This window comes from Carcharodon carcharias, chromosome 7, assembly GCF_017639515.1.
Source record: "Carcharodon carcharias isolate sCarCar2 chromosome 7, sCarCar2.pri, whole genome shotgun sequence".
NCBI classification, from domain to species: domain Eukaryota; kingdom Metazoa; phylum Chordata; class Chondrichthyes; order Lamniformes; family Lamnidae; genus Carcharodon; species Carcharodon carcharias.
The window spans coordinates 24098276-24112820 of record NC_054473.1 but is presented as its reverse complement, the minus strand read 5'-3'; the positions used below and the strand labels follow the sequence as shown (position 1 = coordinate 24112820).

General features: G+C 41.4%; 1 protein-coding gene across 1 annotated transcript in view; it reads left to right on the top strand.

The window, feature by feature from the left end:
• The first annotated feature begins 5624 nt into the window (after positions 1-5624).
• klhdc8b (kelch domain containing 8B) overlaps positions 5625-14545 on the top strand; it is a 129999-nt gene continuing 121078 nt past the window's right edge. Inside the window, exon 1 of the mRNA XM_041191980.1 lies at positions 5625-6191. The gene's annotated coding sequence lies outside the window, so the exon portion shown is untranslated. The remainder of the gene's footprint in view (positions 6192-14545) is intronic.

Here is a 14545-nt window from a genome sequence, read left to right as displayed (position 1 = left end):
CGTATACAACAGAAAAAATGCTGTGACAAACATTATACAACATCTATGATTGCTGGCCGAGGATTCCAGGATTTGTAGTATGATACGGAGTGAAAACTACAAATACATTGATAAGGATTACACCGAATTGTGATTGCAAAGTCCGTCTTTTACAAATTGCAATTGTCTGCACAATATCTGGATATTGTTAGGATCACTTTTCGTGGAACTGATTCTTATGACCGACGAGCTCCGCTTCCTTAAGTGTCTCTTACAACTGTCTTGGGATTTAGAGCTTTTGAAAGGAGATAATTACAAGTAATGCGCGTCATTTTTGAATTTGTTCTTCAACTGAAGGCCCGAACTTCATTCTGGGTGTTCTATTTACCGCTGCTTCGAAATAGTAACGTCAATCATAAGTCCAACCACTAGGGGGAGGTGTTGTGTCCTATTACCTTCTTATTGCAACCAACACCCACTCCTCCCCCCGCCCTACACAGTTTTTTGAGTTTAGTGTATGCCCCCACATTCCCTTGATCCAAATAATCTCAGAACTGCTTTCTCCCATTTTCCTTAGTTGCACGTCCGATGACAGGACTGTGTAAAAGAAGGAAAACTCCGTTATAAACTTCATATAAATCAACGTATAAGAGATGTATTTAATTACGTAATTTTTAGAAAATCTTGAATAGGCACCTCATCACAAATTAACAGATTATAGGATCTGGTTGCTAAAATATTGCACTCATCACTTTTTTTTAAGAGATGTCAGTCTAGCTGAGTTTCTTCATTGTTTATGCTCCACATCGTGTTGGTTCGAAATAGAAGTGATAACTGGCTGATTTCAGCGACAGACTGGAGGGAGCATGAACGAGGTGGCTCAGACCAATGTCGGGCAGATTGAACCATGTTTTCTTGGCAAACATTTGGAGAACAGCATTGAACTATGAATTTATGAAGCATTGATAAGGCTGGAGATTAAAATGAGACAAACGGTTATCTAAAAATCCCGAGGTTTAAGAACTAGGTACTCATTTGTGATTTTGGACCCGAGGAATGGGATATGAGTGTCTGATGTGTCAGCTATAATGTTCATCAGCATTTGATTTTGTGTAGAGTGCTGATGAGGTCTGTGTCTCATTGTGCCAAGACAACACTCTATCCCCACAGGGCTACCAACGAAACTAAACAAGACCCTTTATTAGACCCTTTATTCTTCCCCTACATCACCCAATTGAACGCCAGAGGGCACAACTAAACTGCCCAACCCTAAAGCACAGTCTACTTGTAACATATGGAGAGCAATTTACTGTACTAACCTGTAATCTGTAGCACTGTGCAAATTCCAAATTGATCTCAAATGTATTTTTTTTATTCATTCACGGGATGTGGGCTTCGCTGGCTAGGCCAGCATTTATTGCCCATCCCTAATTGTCCTTCAGAAGGTGGTGGTGAGCTGCCTTCTTGAACTGCTGGTGTAGGCACACCCACAGTGCTGTTAGGAAGAGTTCCAGGATTTTGACCCAGCGACAGTGAAGGAAAACGAATTCCTGAAATACTTAGTTTTCATAAAGTAAATTGGCTCGGTTCATGTCCGAAATACAAATTTTCTCATTATAAAGTTTTATTTTGATTGACTGATTAAGGGGATGGAAAGGTCGAATATGCAAGAGCGTGTCCTGGTTGTACTTGATATTGAAAGTGGATGTAAATGTTCCTCAGAGCTGCAGAAAACGTCAGCCAGGAAATAAATACAAACCAGTGCTAAAATATAAGGTTTCTGTGCTGTTAAATATATTATTGTACTGCATGCAATTTTACTAATGGGGTTAGGATTTACTGAAGTTCAATCTTAGAGAAATGTTAGTATCTATGTTGAGAGTAGGATGAGGTTGAGAATTTGTTAGTGAACATTATTAACCTGTTCCTGTACTATTCAACAAAATATATTCCTACAGTTAGAACAGAACTGGAACTATCATTTGTATTTGGATTACTCAACAATTATGTCTATATATATCCCAATTTTTTTCATCATTTGTTTAAATCATTTTCTTAAAATATTAAGACAAATGGGGATATATTTGACATAACTAATATTCTGAATGAGGGTGGGCTAAAGCATTTCAATCTTGTCTTGCAGTTGCTATTTAAGTTGAATGATTTGGTTACATCCACATTTCACATACCAGTCAGCATTTTGGGAACATTTGTATCGGTGAGCATATGGTCAGTAGACAGCCCTGAGATTGGACATTGAAAGAAAACAAGACTTGCATTTATATAACACTTTTCATGATCACTGGGGAAAGCTTTACAGCCAATTAAGCACTTTTGAAGTGTATTCACTATAGTAATGTAGGAAATGTGGCAATCAATTTGCACACAGCAAACTCCCACAAACAACAACGTGATAATAACCAGAACTGGATTGAAACTGAAATGGACTAGCCCTATAAATACTGTGGCCACAAGGGCAGGTCAGAGGCTAGGAATCCTGTATGAGTAATTCACCTCCTGACTCCCCGAAGCCTGTCCACCATCTACAAGGCACAAGTCAGGAGCGTGATGGAACACTCTCCACTTGCCTGGATGAGTGCAGCTCCAACAACACCCAAAAAGCTTGGCACCATCCAGGACAAAGCTACCCATTTGGTTGGCACCCTATTCACAAACATTCACTCCTTCCACCAATGGCGCACAGTGGCAGCACTGTATACCATCTACAAGATGCACTGCAGGAACTCACCAAGACTCCACAGACAGCACCTTCCAAGCCCACAACCTCTACCATCGAGATGGACAAGGGCAGCAGATGCATGGGAACACCATCATCTAGAAGTTTCCCTTCCAAGCCACACACTATCCTGAATTGGAAATATATCACCGTTCCTCCCCTCTCACTGGGTCAAGATCCTGGAACTGCCTCCCTAACAGCACTATGGGTGTACCTACACCACATGGACTGCAGCGGTTCAAGAAGGCAGCTCACCACTGCCTTCTCAAGGGCAATTGGAGATGGGGCAATAAATGCTTGCCTAGCCTGTGTCATCCACATCCCATCAATGAATATAAAAAAAGAGATAATCTGTTTTTGTGATGTTGACTGAGGGATAAATATTGGCCAGGCCACCCTAACTGAATTTTCAAATGTTTAGTTTTTCATATGTATAGAGTGATGAGAGAGGTGCTAAAAAATCTTCAGCGCACTCACATTATATTTTTGAGTTTTCTGCCATTGAATAATGGTATTTTCTAACAGTCACTATTTTCTAATGGTCACAGGTTTTAAACTCTGGAGACAAGTTTGTTGCACACCGCATAATTAATGTACAAATCATCCAGCAACTTGTGGAGAAGAAGAGGTACACTATGAATTGAGCATTGCATTTTGGCACTCCACCATTAGCAGATAATGGCAGCTCACCCTTAAACTCTCAGAGTTTCAAGGTTGCTGCATTTGTAGATTGATTGCTAATGAAACTCAGTGGAGAAAGGCAGGGCTTGTACTTAATGATGTTAGTGCATTTTTAGTGAGGAGATTTATGTTTCTGCATTGGCACAGAGCCTCTCCAATCCAGAAAAAGAAAACTCTTCACTGGTTGGAGCCATACCTAGCACAATGGAAGATGTTTGTGCTTGCTGGAGGTCGATTATCTCAGTCCCAGGGTATCCCTGCATGAGTTCCTCAGGGTAGTATCCTAGGCCCAACCATGTTCAGCTGTTTCATCAATGATCCTCCTTCCATCATAAGGTCAGAAATGGGGATGTTCAGTGGTAACTGCACAACGTACAACACCATTCATGATGCCTCAGATACTGAAGCAGTCCATGTCCAAATGCACCAAGACCTGGACAATATCCAGGCTTGGGCTGATAAGTGGCAAGTAACAGTCGTGCCACACAAGTGCCAGGCAATGACTATCGCCAACAAAGGAGAATTTAACCTTCTCCCCATGATGTTCAATGGCACTACCATTGCTGAATCCCTTACTATCAACATCCTCTGCGTTACCATTGACTAGAAACTGAACTGGACTTAGCCATATAAATACTGTGGCTACAAGGGCAGGTCGGAGGCTAGGAATCCTGTGACGAGGAACTCACCTCCTGACTCCCCAAAGCCTATCCGCAATCTACAAGGCACAAGTCAGGAGTGTGATAGAATACTCTCCACTTGGTTGGGTGAACACGGTTCCAACACTCAAGAAATCTGACAAAGTAGCCCATTTGATTGGCACCCCATCCATCACCTTAAATATTCAGTCCCTCTACTACCATCGTACAGTAGCAGCAGTGTGTACCATATACATGATGCACTGCAGCAGTTCATCAAGCCTCCTTCGATAGCACTTTCAAGCCCGCAACCCCTGCCACCTGGAAGGACAAGGGCAACAGATGCAGGAGAACGCCACCATTTGCAAGTTCCCCTCCAAGTCACACACCATCCTGACTTGGAAATATATCGCCGTTCCTTCATTCTCGCTGGGTCAAAATCCTGGAACTCCCTCCAGAGCAGCACTGTGGGCATCCCTACGCCACAGGGACTGCAGCGGTTCAAGAAGGCAGTTCATTGCCACCTTCTCAGGGGCAATTTGGGATGGGCAATAAATGCTGGCCTTGCCAGTGATGCTCACACCCATGAAAGAATCACAATAATTTAAACTGTGGAGCCTGTTTCCTCTAGGTGTCAGATTGTTAGAGGCTTTTACCATTTTTTTCTTACTTCGCTGATTCTGTATTTTTGTCTCCAACCCTTCTTCTCTCGTCTTATGTTCCCTACCAGTACCTAATTGGATTTAATTCTCCGAATTTACATCTTTCTTTCCCTGTTTCTTTCTCAATCCTTAAATATCATTTAGTAAGAACACAATGATGCAACAGGTTCGAGGGGCTGAATGGCCTTTGTTCCTTCCTATGTTCCTATAAACTTTTAGGCCCTAATGTTCACCAGGTGCGTGTGGTCCTCCTTGTCAGCTCCTACTTGCAGCAACTTCCAGTGCAAAACAATTGTGCTGAAGGGTGAGGGAAAATGTCTAACTAATGGGGCAAGTGGCAGTTTGCCCCTCACCAACAAAGGCTGTTAGACCGTAAGACGTAGAAGAGAAGTAGGCCATTCGGCCCATCGCGCCTGCTCCGCCATTCAATGGGAATCATGGTTGATCTGCTAATTCTCAACTCTCCCAGTTCTGCTGAAAGGTCATTGACCTGAAACTCTTGTCTTCTTTTTTTGTTATTATTTTGTTATTTTTCCTTAGAGATGCCGACTGACCTGCATTTCCAGTTCGCTAGCCGAGGGGTGAAAATGAAGAAGTGGTGGCCAAGCTGCTTGCCAAGTTAGCGGGGAGCAGCGAAAGAGAGTGAATGGCGCAAACAGCGAGGTGCCACCTTTTGGTATTGGGATCTTCACCTGCTCCCAGCAGCATAGCCGGGAAAAGTTGACTTCTGACGGGTTTTGAGGGTATCTTTCTGTGGATTGCCTGTGGTCATGTTTCACACGGGCGGCGTTGTACAAGTCCGGGTACCTGATGGGAGCTGAGAAACCCCCGTCTGGGGAAGGCAGTGAGTCTCAAAGGGTTAATTTGGGTGACGCGATTTTTTAAAAGATTTTTTTTATAGCTTCCTCGAAGAGAGAAAGAGAGCTGGAAAAAAAAATCATCAACAGAGGGCCACAGAAACAGAGAGGGCACATGGAAACACTGAGGCAAACACACAGCAAACAAATCCATCGACAGAAGCGGGGATCGGGAAGAAAGTAATGACAGCGAGAGGGGGGAGAAACACGCCAGCCTCAAACCGGCAGCCAGAATGAAGAAGCGTTTCGGAAAACTGCGGGGAAATTCCAGTGAAAGCGCAGCCGAGAAAGAAGCCAAAGGCAGAGGCGCCCAGCGCGGGATCAGGAGGAGAAGCAAATCCTGGCGGAGGGATTGGGGAAGCCGCCGATAGGCGGGAGGGAATGGGGCAAACCCCGCGCTCTGTCAGCACACCGAGTCAGTCTGAGCTTCGAGCCGGAATCCGCTTCCAAACTGCCAGCTGGAGGTAGAAATGCCACTTGCGTCGGTCCGGGAGTAGTTTCAAGAAAACTGTCAGCCAGTTCGCTGTTACCCGGAGCCGGGAAGAAATCTGGGAAAGTGACAAAATCCAGGAGTTGCGAGCATTTGAGCAAGGGGAGGAAGCGAGTGAAGCCACCCATGTGCGGATACTGCTAGCAGGTAGAGTCACTGTATGTTTCAGATCCTCAATGCAGCTTTGGTAACTTTTGTGATGCGCACACAGCGACTTGTAAGGTGTTGCTTCGCCCCCCCCCCCCCACCCCACCCCGCTTTATCAGGATTTCTGAATGATATAAACAGTCACAGGCAACAGGTCTAGGATTGGTGTTTACTTGGTGGAACTTCGTTCTGGGAATAAGTCTGGAATAACAAACGGGTGGAACTGGCAGTGGGAGACATCTTTTGGTTATCTCCTCCTATCACTGGCTGCTTGTCCCAACAACCCCCCCGCCCCCCTTAAACCAGCTTATATTTCACCGCTTTCCTATTTTTACTTAGTTCTGTTGAAGGGTCATGAGGACTCGAAACGTCAACTGTGCTTTTCTCCGCCGATGCTGCCAGAACTGCTGAGTTTTTCCAGGTATTTCTGTTTTTGTTTTGGATTTCCAGCATCCGCAGTTTTTTGTTTATATATATATTAATGGGAGAGGGAGACTTTTGGGTTAGGGACTGAATTCATATTAAGAATTATGGGTTAAAAGGGCAGAGATTTATTTTAAAAAAGGGAATTTGGAGAACCTCTTGTTCCTTTATGCACAAACCAGAAACAATCATGCTGAAAGGCTTCATTACAGTCATACGGGTGACATCAATGTGATGATCATAGTATGTGACCCGTGATAAAAAAAGGGCCGACAAGGAAAAGCTTTCGCTGTTCACCTCTCATGCAACTGCCCAGAGACTTTCCATGCGCTTGTCAGTGGGCATTTCCACAAGTGCCTGTTTCAGTGCGATACCATCTCGAGAAGATCTGTAGTGCCTATGAACATTGGCCCTTCAATCATTTAGATTGTTTCCTCATGGTGCCAGGCAGATTCTAAACAAGGAAGTAACAAGCAAGAAGTATAAATTACCTTTGAATCATGTGCAGGAAGCAGAATAAAAAGTAGCATTTTCAGATAGCATTAAGGGTGAACGATATAGGATACAATGATAAAATACTCTTTTAAAAATCTGTAGTATTAATTTTCTGATAGAATGAGGCTCTATACTTGTAAAATTATTTTATCGGGGAGAAAGGTTGTTTAGCAGTAATTATCATTTAAGACATCATCAAAATTAATCTGGTATCACATGTAAAAACCCTAACATTTTCAGTTGTTTTAGTATGCTACTGTTGAATAATTAGCCCAAGTTCATGCTATTACAGGGATTTCTGTGCCAAGTCTATTGTCAAGGATTGCAGCAACACAGCATATGGAGAAATAGAGTATCCCTGATAGCAGCTTCTGGGTTTGAGTTTTTAACTGTGCATGTGTGGACAACAGAATTTGCTGTCAGATTTACCCTATAGCAACTGTACCACTATTATAGTAAAATCCAAGCCAAGGCTGGTCATGAAGACCCAACTTAAAATACTACCCGCATTCCAGCTTTAGGGTATTTATGGTAATATTAATGTCTGAGTTTGTTTTTGGGGTTAAAGTATAGACTTTACTTTTCAGATTTAGAAATGTAAATATTTACTTAAGTGTTAAGGAAAAGCTTGTATTGGGATTTATAATTTGATGTATAATTTAATCTATCTATGAGTGAGCATGGCATGTGTTTGTATTTAAAAACAGAAGAGTACGAATTTGTTTTTTGGAATTTAGGTTTAGACTTACATTTACATTTATATCTTTTATTTGTTGTTTGATTTATGTTTAGAGATTTAAACCTAGAAATTGCTATTAAAGGTCTTGCATTGCAATTTTCTGCCTGCTATTTTTCACACAGCTACAACACCATTTAAAATGACAATTTAAAATAGTAGATAGACAAGTATCATATGTAGGTGTTTATGGTTGCTAGCTGATATCAAAAGCAGTAATCTGTATGTTTTAGATTAATAGTTTGTTTTGAGGTGTAGACTATAAAATAATATTTTCACATACAAGTTTGTGTTGGAGTGCCAGGGGCATGGATATGTTCAGGATTGTTTGCATTTGCAGATTGTATTTGGGATTGACTTTGCATTTGTGGATTGAAAAAGTAAGATAAGAAAGTGAAAATATATTCCCTTCATTCAGACATTCCTCCTGTTGCTCTGGCACTGGGAACAAGTTGTTGTGTGAAATCAGATATCTAACCTCTTTTTATGCATGTTTGAAATCCTCATTCACAATGCTAAATAGCAGCTTGCTCTATAAATTGTGGGAGCTGGTTACTCCTTGAGGATTTATTGCATTAATAATATGACTCTCAGCACAAAGAACATTTCCACAATCATCACTCTGATTCCCTTTGTGATTACAAGAACTTTGATTATTGCTTTAGTCCAACAAGAACAAATATACTTAATCTCTTTTCATAGCTCTTTGATCTAGGATTAGTTTCTCAATAAAAGGTAACAGAATGGTGACAATCAGTCAAGGCACAATTTTTTTTAAAAATCAGAAAATCATACAATCAGCACATACTACCAAGGCTGTTTTACATTAAATTAACATGATGTTTATAAGAGAGTTCCCTGAAACCATAGATGTCCATACATGAAAAGTATTTTTTGTATATTTCTGATTAGGTTGGCCATGAGGTGTGTTGGGCACCAACATACAGAGGTTCTGCATTTTCACATCTTATTAAGTAGGATCTATTCTCCGACAATTAGGAACAGTTAGCGTGTTTGTATTTTGAGGTTGGATTATGAAAATGGTTATAGGGATGAACTTACATTTGAACATTGAAAGTATAGGAACTTGATAGGAAACTCCTACCAGAAAGCTATTTTTTATATTGAACTCCAGGTGAATTGGTTTTAGATTCAGTTTCCAGTTTAGTTTATATTTGAAGTGTGAGAATATTTTAATGGGTGCTGGGATGTGAAATAAGTATGAGGAATTTCCTCAGCAGTGGAGTAGGGTGCGGTGGGACTTGAATGGTCCCCATAACTTCAGCAGAAGATCAGCAGAAACCGTGAGTGGATCCATAATTGGATTGAAGTTACTGCATCCTGTGAAGAGAATCAGTAAAGAAATTATACACATTCTTACAAACATATCGCACAACGTAAATCACATTGAACCGTATTATTGAATGACTTGGCTTTTGTCCCTGTTAAGTAGGAGGGGAGGCGGTGGTGGTGGCATAGTGATATTGTCACTGTCCAGAGACCCAGGGTAATGTTCTGGGTGACCCGGGTTTGAATCCCATCATGGCAGATGGTGAAACTTGAATTCAATAAAAAAATCTGGAATTAAAAGTCTGATGATGACCTTGAAACGACTGCAGTTGTCATAAAAACCCATCTGATTCACTAACGTCCTTTAGGAAAGGAAATCTGCCGTCCTCACCTGGTCTGGCCTACATGTGACTCCAGACCCGCAGCAATGTGGTTGACTCTTAAATGTCCTCTGAACAAGGGCAATTAGGGATGCGCAATAAATGCTGATCTAGCCAGTGGCACCCGCATCCCATGAAGTAATAAAAAAAAAGAGTTTATACAACATTTATTTTCTGAAATCAGTGACTTCCATGGTGAAGGTCTATTTACCCTTGCATGTCAGTGCGCGAGTTGGGTTTGGATTTGGTCATCAGGATGTGAGAAGTTATGTATATTTATATCCCACTTAACTGCTCATCACTCAACTTGCTTTCCTGGCTTCCATGCTAATTGATATTACAAACTGTTCTCTCCTCAGGTATGGTCCCCCTTCCTTTCAAAATCTTCCATTAACCCCCAACCTTGTTAAAAAATCCATTCATGTCACCTCTGTCTTTCCTTTCCCCTCCAAAGTCCTTGAAAGTGTTGTCTCCCAAATCCCTACCCATTTTTCTTGCTACTTCAAGTTTGAAACCCTCCAAGTCAGGTTTTCGTTCATGCTATGCCACTGAACCTGGCCTAATCAAGATCACAAATGACATCCTCTGTGTCTGTGGACTGTGACTTTAGCCATCATCATGTACACTCATCAGCAAGTTTTCAAAAGACTCACCACATCATTTTCCATCAATGCCTCTCCTCCATGGTCTAGTTGTGTGGAAGCTTGCGACCACTCTTACCTATCCGTACATAGTCAGAGGATCTCCTGCAAGGCTTCTCTTCTGTTATCTCTGGATTACCACCAAGGATGCATCCTTGAACTCTTCCTATTTCTCATTTCTATGCTGCCCCTTGGAAACAGCTCTGAAGACATGATGTTAGGTTTCACATGTGGACAATGACACTCAATCCTATCTGACCACAACATCCATTCTGGGATAAGCCACAAATTTCTTCCACTTAAAGATTGGGAAGACCAAGGTCATCATCTTCAGCTCCCACTGTTAATCTGTTCCCTTGGTAATGATTCTGTCTCACTCCTTGCCTCCCATCAGACTGAACCAGATTGTTCATAACCTCAATGTCCTATTTAGCTCTGAAATTCCAATTCCATATCCTTTCCACCACAAAGACTGTCCACTTCCATCTACATAGCATTGCCTGCCTTTGCCCCAGCCTAAGTTATCTTCTCCTGTAACGTCTGTAGTTTCCAGAATCATCTATTCCAGGACGGCCTCCCACCTTGTACGCTCTGTAAACGGGAACTCATCCAAAAGTCTGCTGCCCATTTCCTAGCTGACCATAAGTCCCATTGTCCATCACATTTGTGCTTGCTGACCTACATTGGCTCTCCGTCCAGCAACACCTCAATTTTAAAATTCCCATCCTTGTGTACAAATCTCTCCATTTCTGTCTTTCTCCTCCCTATATCTATGACCTTCTCCACCCCACAACTCTGGGAGCTCTGCATTCCTCTAACTCTAGCCTCTTGTGAATCCCCTATTCCATTGTCCCTCCATTGGCCTTCAGCAATCTAAGTCCTAAGATATAAAATTCCCTCCTTGAATCACTGTCTCTCCACCTCTCACTTCTCTTTTAAGATACTCCTTACAATTGATCTCATTGGCCAAGCTTTTAGTCACCTATTCTAATGTATCCTCCTTGGCTCAGCATCAATTTTTATTTCATTCCACTCCTGTAAAATGCCATGTCTTACTATATTAGTGGTGCTATATGAATGCATGTTATTGTATGGGTCTATTTACCATAACTCACTGGGATTGGTTTACATTGAGGGGAAGTGTGTGGTCATGTAACATTATGTGCATGTAAGGGTCAGCAATCTCTATAGTATGTGACAATGATTTCTGATTAGCATTTGTTTTCGAGTTGAAATTTTCAGACTGTGTTGCTTTGCAGAATGCCTTCAGGTTTGAGCACAACTTTAGCATTAATTAAATTATTAGTTTATTTGCAAAAGGACAAAAAAAAATAAATGTACCTAGGGGAGGAGGTGTGAAAACGCAGCCAGAATTTAGTATTGATCACCGATGGTAGATGGTAGGTGGTAGTTAAGTAACCTCAGCAGATATTTTGCTCCACTGGCAATCTCTCTATTTGATTTTTTTTTGGTAGCATTATCCTATTTAAACCTCCCAAATTATGCTATTTAAAAAGAAAATACTTGGTCCGGAAACAGAGTACCACTGAGGTGCTAAAATTAGTAATAGCTCTACAAAAATTCCTTATGTAAACATATGGTTATAATAAAAATACACCAAGGATAGTGCTTGAGGGCATACAGGATTGTTTTTCTAAAACAATAATTTGGTAGAACACTGATAGAGAGGAGTTCTATTTTCTCTTCAGAAAACATAGAAAATCAGACAAGGATATATAGTTCTTCCTTCTGGACCTTGATTACCTTCTCCAATGTTAAAATCATTGAAACATGCATAGTGACACTTCTGCTATTTGTAAAATCCAGACCTAAATCAATGTAGGTAAATAACAAAAAGAGTTCATTAAATGCAAAATTAGTTTTGGGGTCATGAATAAGAAATTAAATCGTTAGGAATTGCAATTGGCACTGCTTTTGAATTTTGATTTGAAAACGATAAGTGACTTAATTGAGCAGTTTCCTCCTCAATGATTAAAAGCCATTTATTCTGGGATTTATTGTAGATTAGAAAAGGAAGCCTTTGCATTCAGTAATTGTAGTTAAGGGAAAACCCCGATATAAATTATTCGAGGCAGGTGCGTTTGCTTCACAAATGAAAAAGTGGAATGTTCATAAGAAAGTGCAGCCTCTGAGAGTTGAGGTAATCAAAATTCAAGTCCAGCTGAAACAATGTTCTTTCGGAATGAAGAACTATTTATATTGTACCCCAAGTCAATGGATCTTTTGTGCTTGTTTAAAAATTCAGAATGCTGGTGCTGAAAACAAAACCTGAAACAGATTTCTGTATGTAGGTTGTGGCACTTACATAAAGAATATGGGCTCCTCTCTGATTCAGCAGGTACCAAATGTTAGACAAATATTAAAGGGCACTAGTGGTAGCTCTCATATGCCATTAAAACAATGATTCTGACACTGTTACACTGACATAGTTGATCAATCATTCCACATATGAAAGCTGCCTAAACAATTGTTGATAAGGACCCGAGAATTGTGTGAAGCTGTTAGTGTTTGTATGCTACACGAGTCTCAGTTTAGGAGCTCTTACATGTTGGATGTTATTGGAATTAAATTTAAACAACTACTATGGCATGGTAATTGTATTACAAAGTGATGAGTCACCTATCCATGATCACAGATTCTCACACAATGAATTCCCAATCTCAGTTATTGCACAAAGGCCAGATGCTTTCCCACAGAGTAAAGGAAAAACAGAGGAAACACATGGGACCACTCTCACATGTTGTATGCTGGTCAGGTACAGTTTGACTGCAGCCTGAGAGCTGTTACTATTTTTTATATTCATTATTCATGGGATGTAGGTTTCGCGGGCTAGGCCAGCATTAATTACCCATCCCTAATTGCACTTGAGAAGGTGGCAGTGAGCTGCCCTCTTGAACCGTTGCAGTGCTGATAGAGAGGGAATTCAAGGATTTTGACCCAGTGACAGTGAAGGAACGGCAATATATTTCCAAGTCAGGATGGTGAGTGGCTTGGAGGAGAACTTGCAGGTTGTGGTGTTCTGATGTAAGTACTGCCCTTGTCCTTTTAGATGGTAGCAGTCATGGGCTTGGAAGGTGCTGTCTAAGGAGCCTTGGTGAGTTCTTTAGTGCATCTTGTAGATGATACACACTGCTGCTATTGTGCATTGGTGGTGAAGGGAATGAATGTTTGTGGATGGGGTACCATCCACTTAGGTGTGAATGAATTTATAGATGGGAAAAATAAATCATCACATTATTTTTTTTAAAAAGCTCTCTATCTATACTGTCCATCACGATGTCTAGGCTCCATTCATGCCAAGTCAAAAATATAATTGGAACAACTTTAAAAATGGCTACAAAAGCAATATACTGTGGATGCTGGAAATCTGATTGTAGAAACAGAAAATGCTGGAAACACTCACAGAGCAGACAGCATCATGGACAGAGAAGCAGAGTTAATCAACTCAATTTCAACCCTCCCCCCAATGAAAGGAGAGGATTTACAATTTCAGGAGCTTGTAACCTGGTCCCAAATTGACCCCATCTCTAACCCATTAAATTTTAAAGTGCAGGAATCAAGCCACGGCTGCTACTCCACAAAAGGCAATTAACATACCAAAGTCCTGATGACATAATTGGGTGTTGCAAATTAAATGTAATAGTATGAGATGGATTCTGAGCCGGGTGGTTGCCGGTAGCTGATCCAAAGCTGAAGCTGCTGGTTCCTCAAGGCTAGTGACTCTTTTGGCAGTCCTTATGGGCCAGATGGAATAGGCCTTCCAGCCCTCCCCACTATGCCCCAAGCCAGGCCTCTCAGGGATGTCTTTGAATTCCACCAGCCTGAACTCCAGCCATCAGACTGAGCCAACCTCCCTCACCCCTACTGATCAATGCCTGGAACTCCCTTCCCAGTGCCAGAGACCACTCCAAAACAACAACAACGATAGTAGCTTATGTTTAACATAATAGAATGCGGCAAGGTGCTTCACAGGAGTGTTATTGAACAAAATCTGACACTGAACCACATAAGGAGATATATAGAACAGTTAATTAAAAGCTTGGTCGAAGAAGTAGGTTTTAAGGAGCACCTTAAAGCAGGAGAGAGAAGTAGAGAGGGAGACAAGTGTAGGGAGGGAACTCCAGGGTCTAATCCCAGAGCCACTAATGCCAAGTGATTTTAATAGGAGATACATGCAAACAAAAAACAAGGAGCAGGAGTAGGCCATTCAGTCCCTCGAGCCTGCTCCGCCATTTAATAAGATCATGGCTGATCTAAGAGTAACATGAAATCTGCATCCAACCTACCCCCATAACCTGTCACCCCCTTGCTTACCAAGAACCTATCCACCTTTGCCTTAAAAATATTAAAAGACTCTGCTTCCACCAT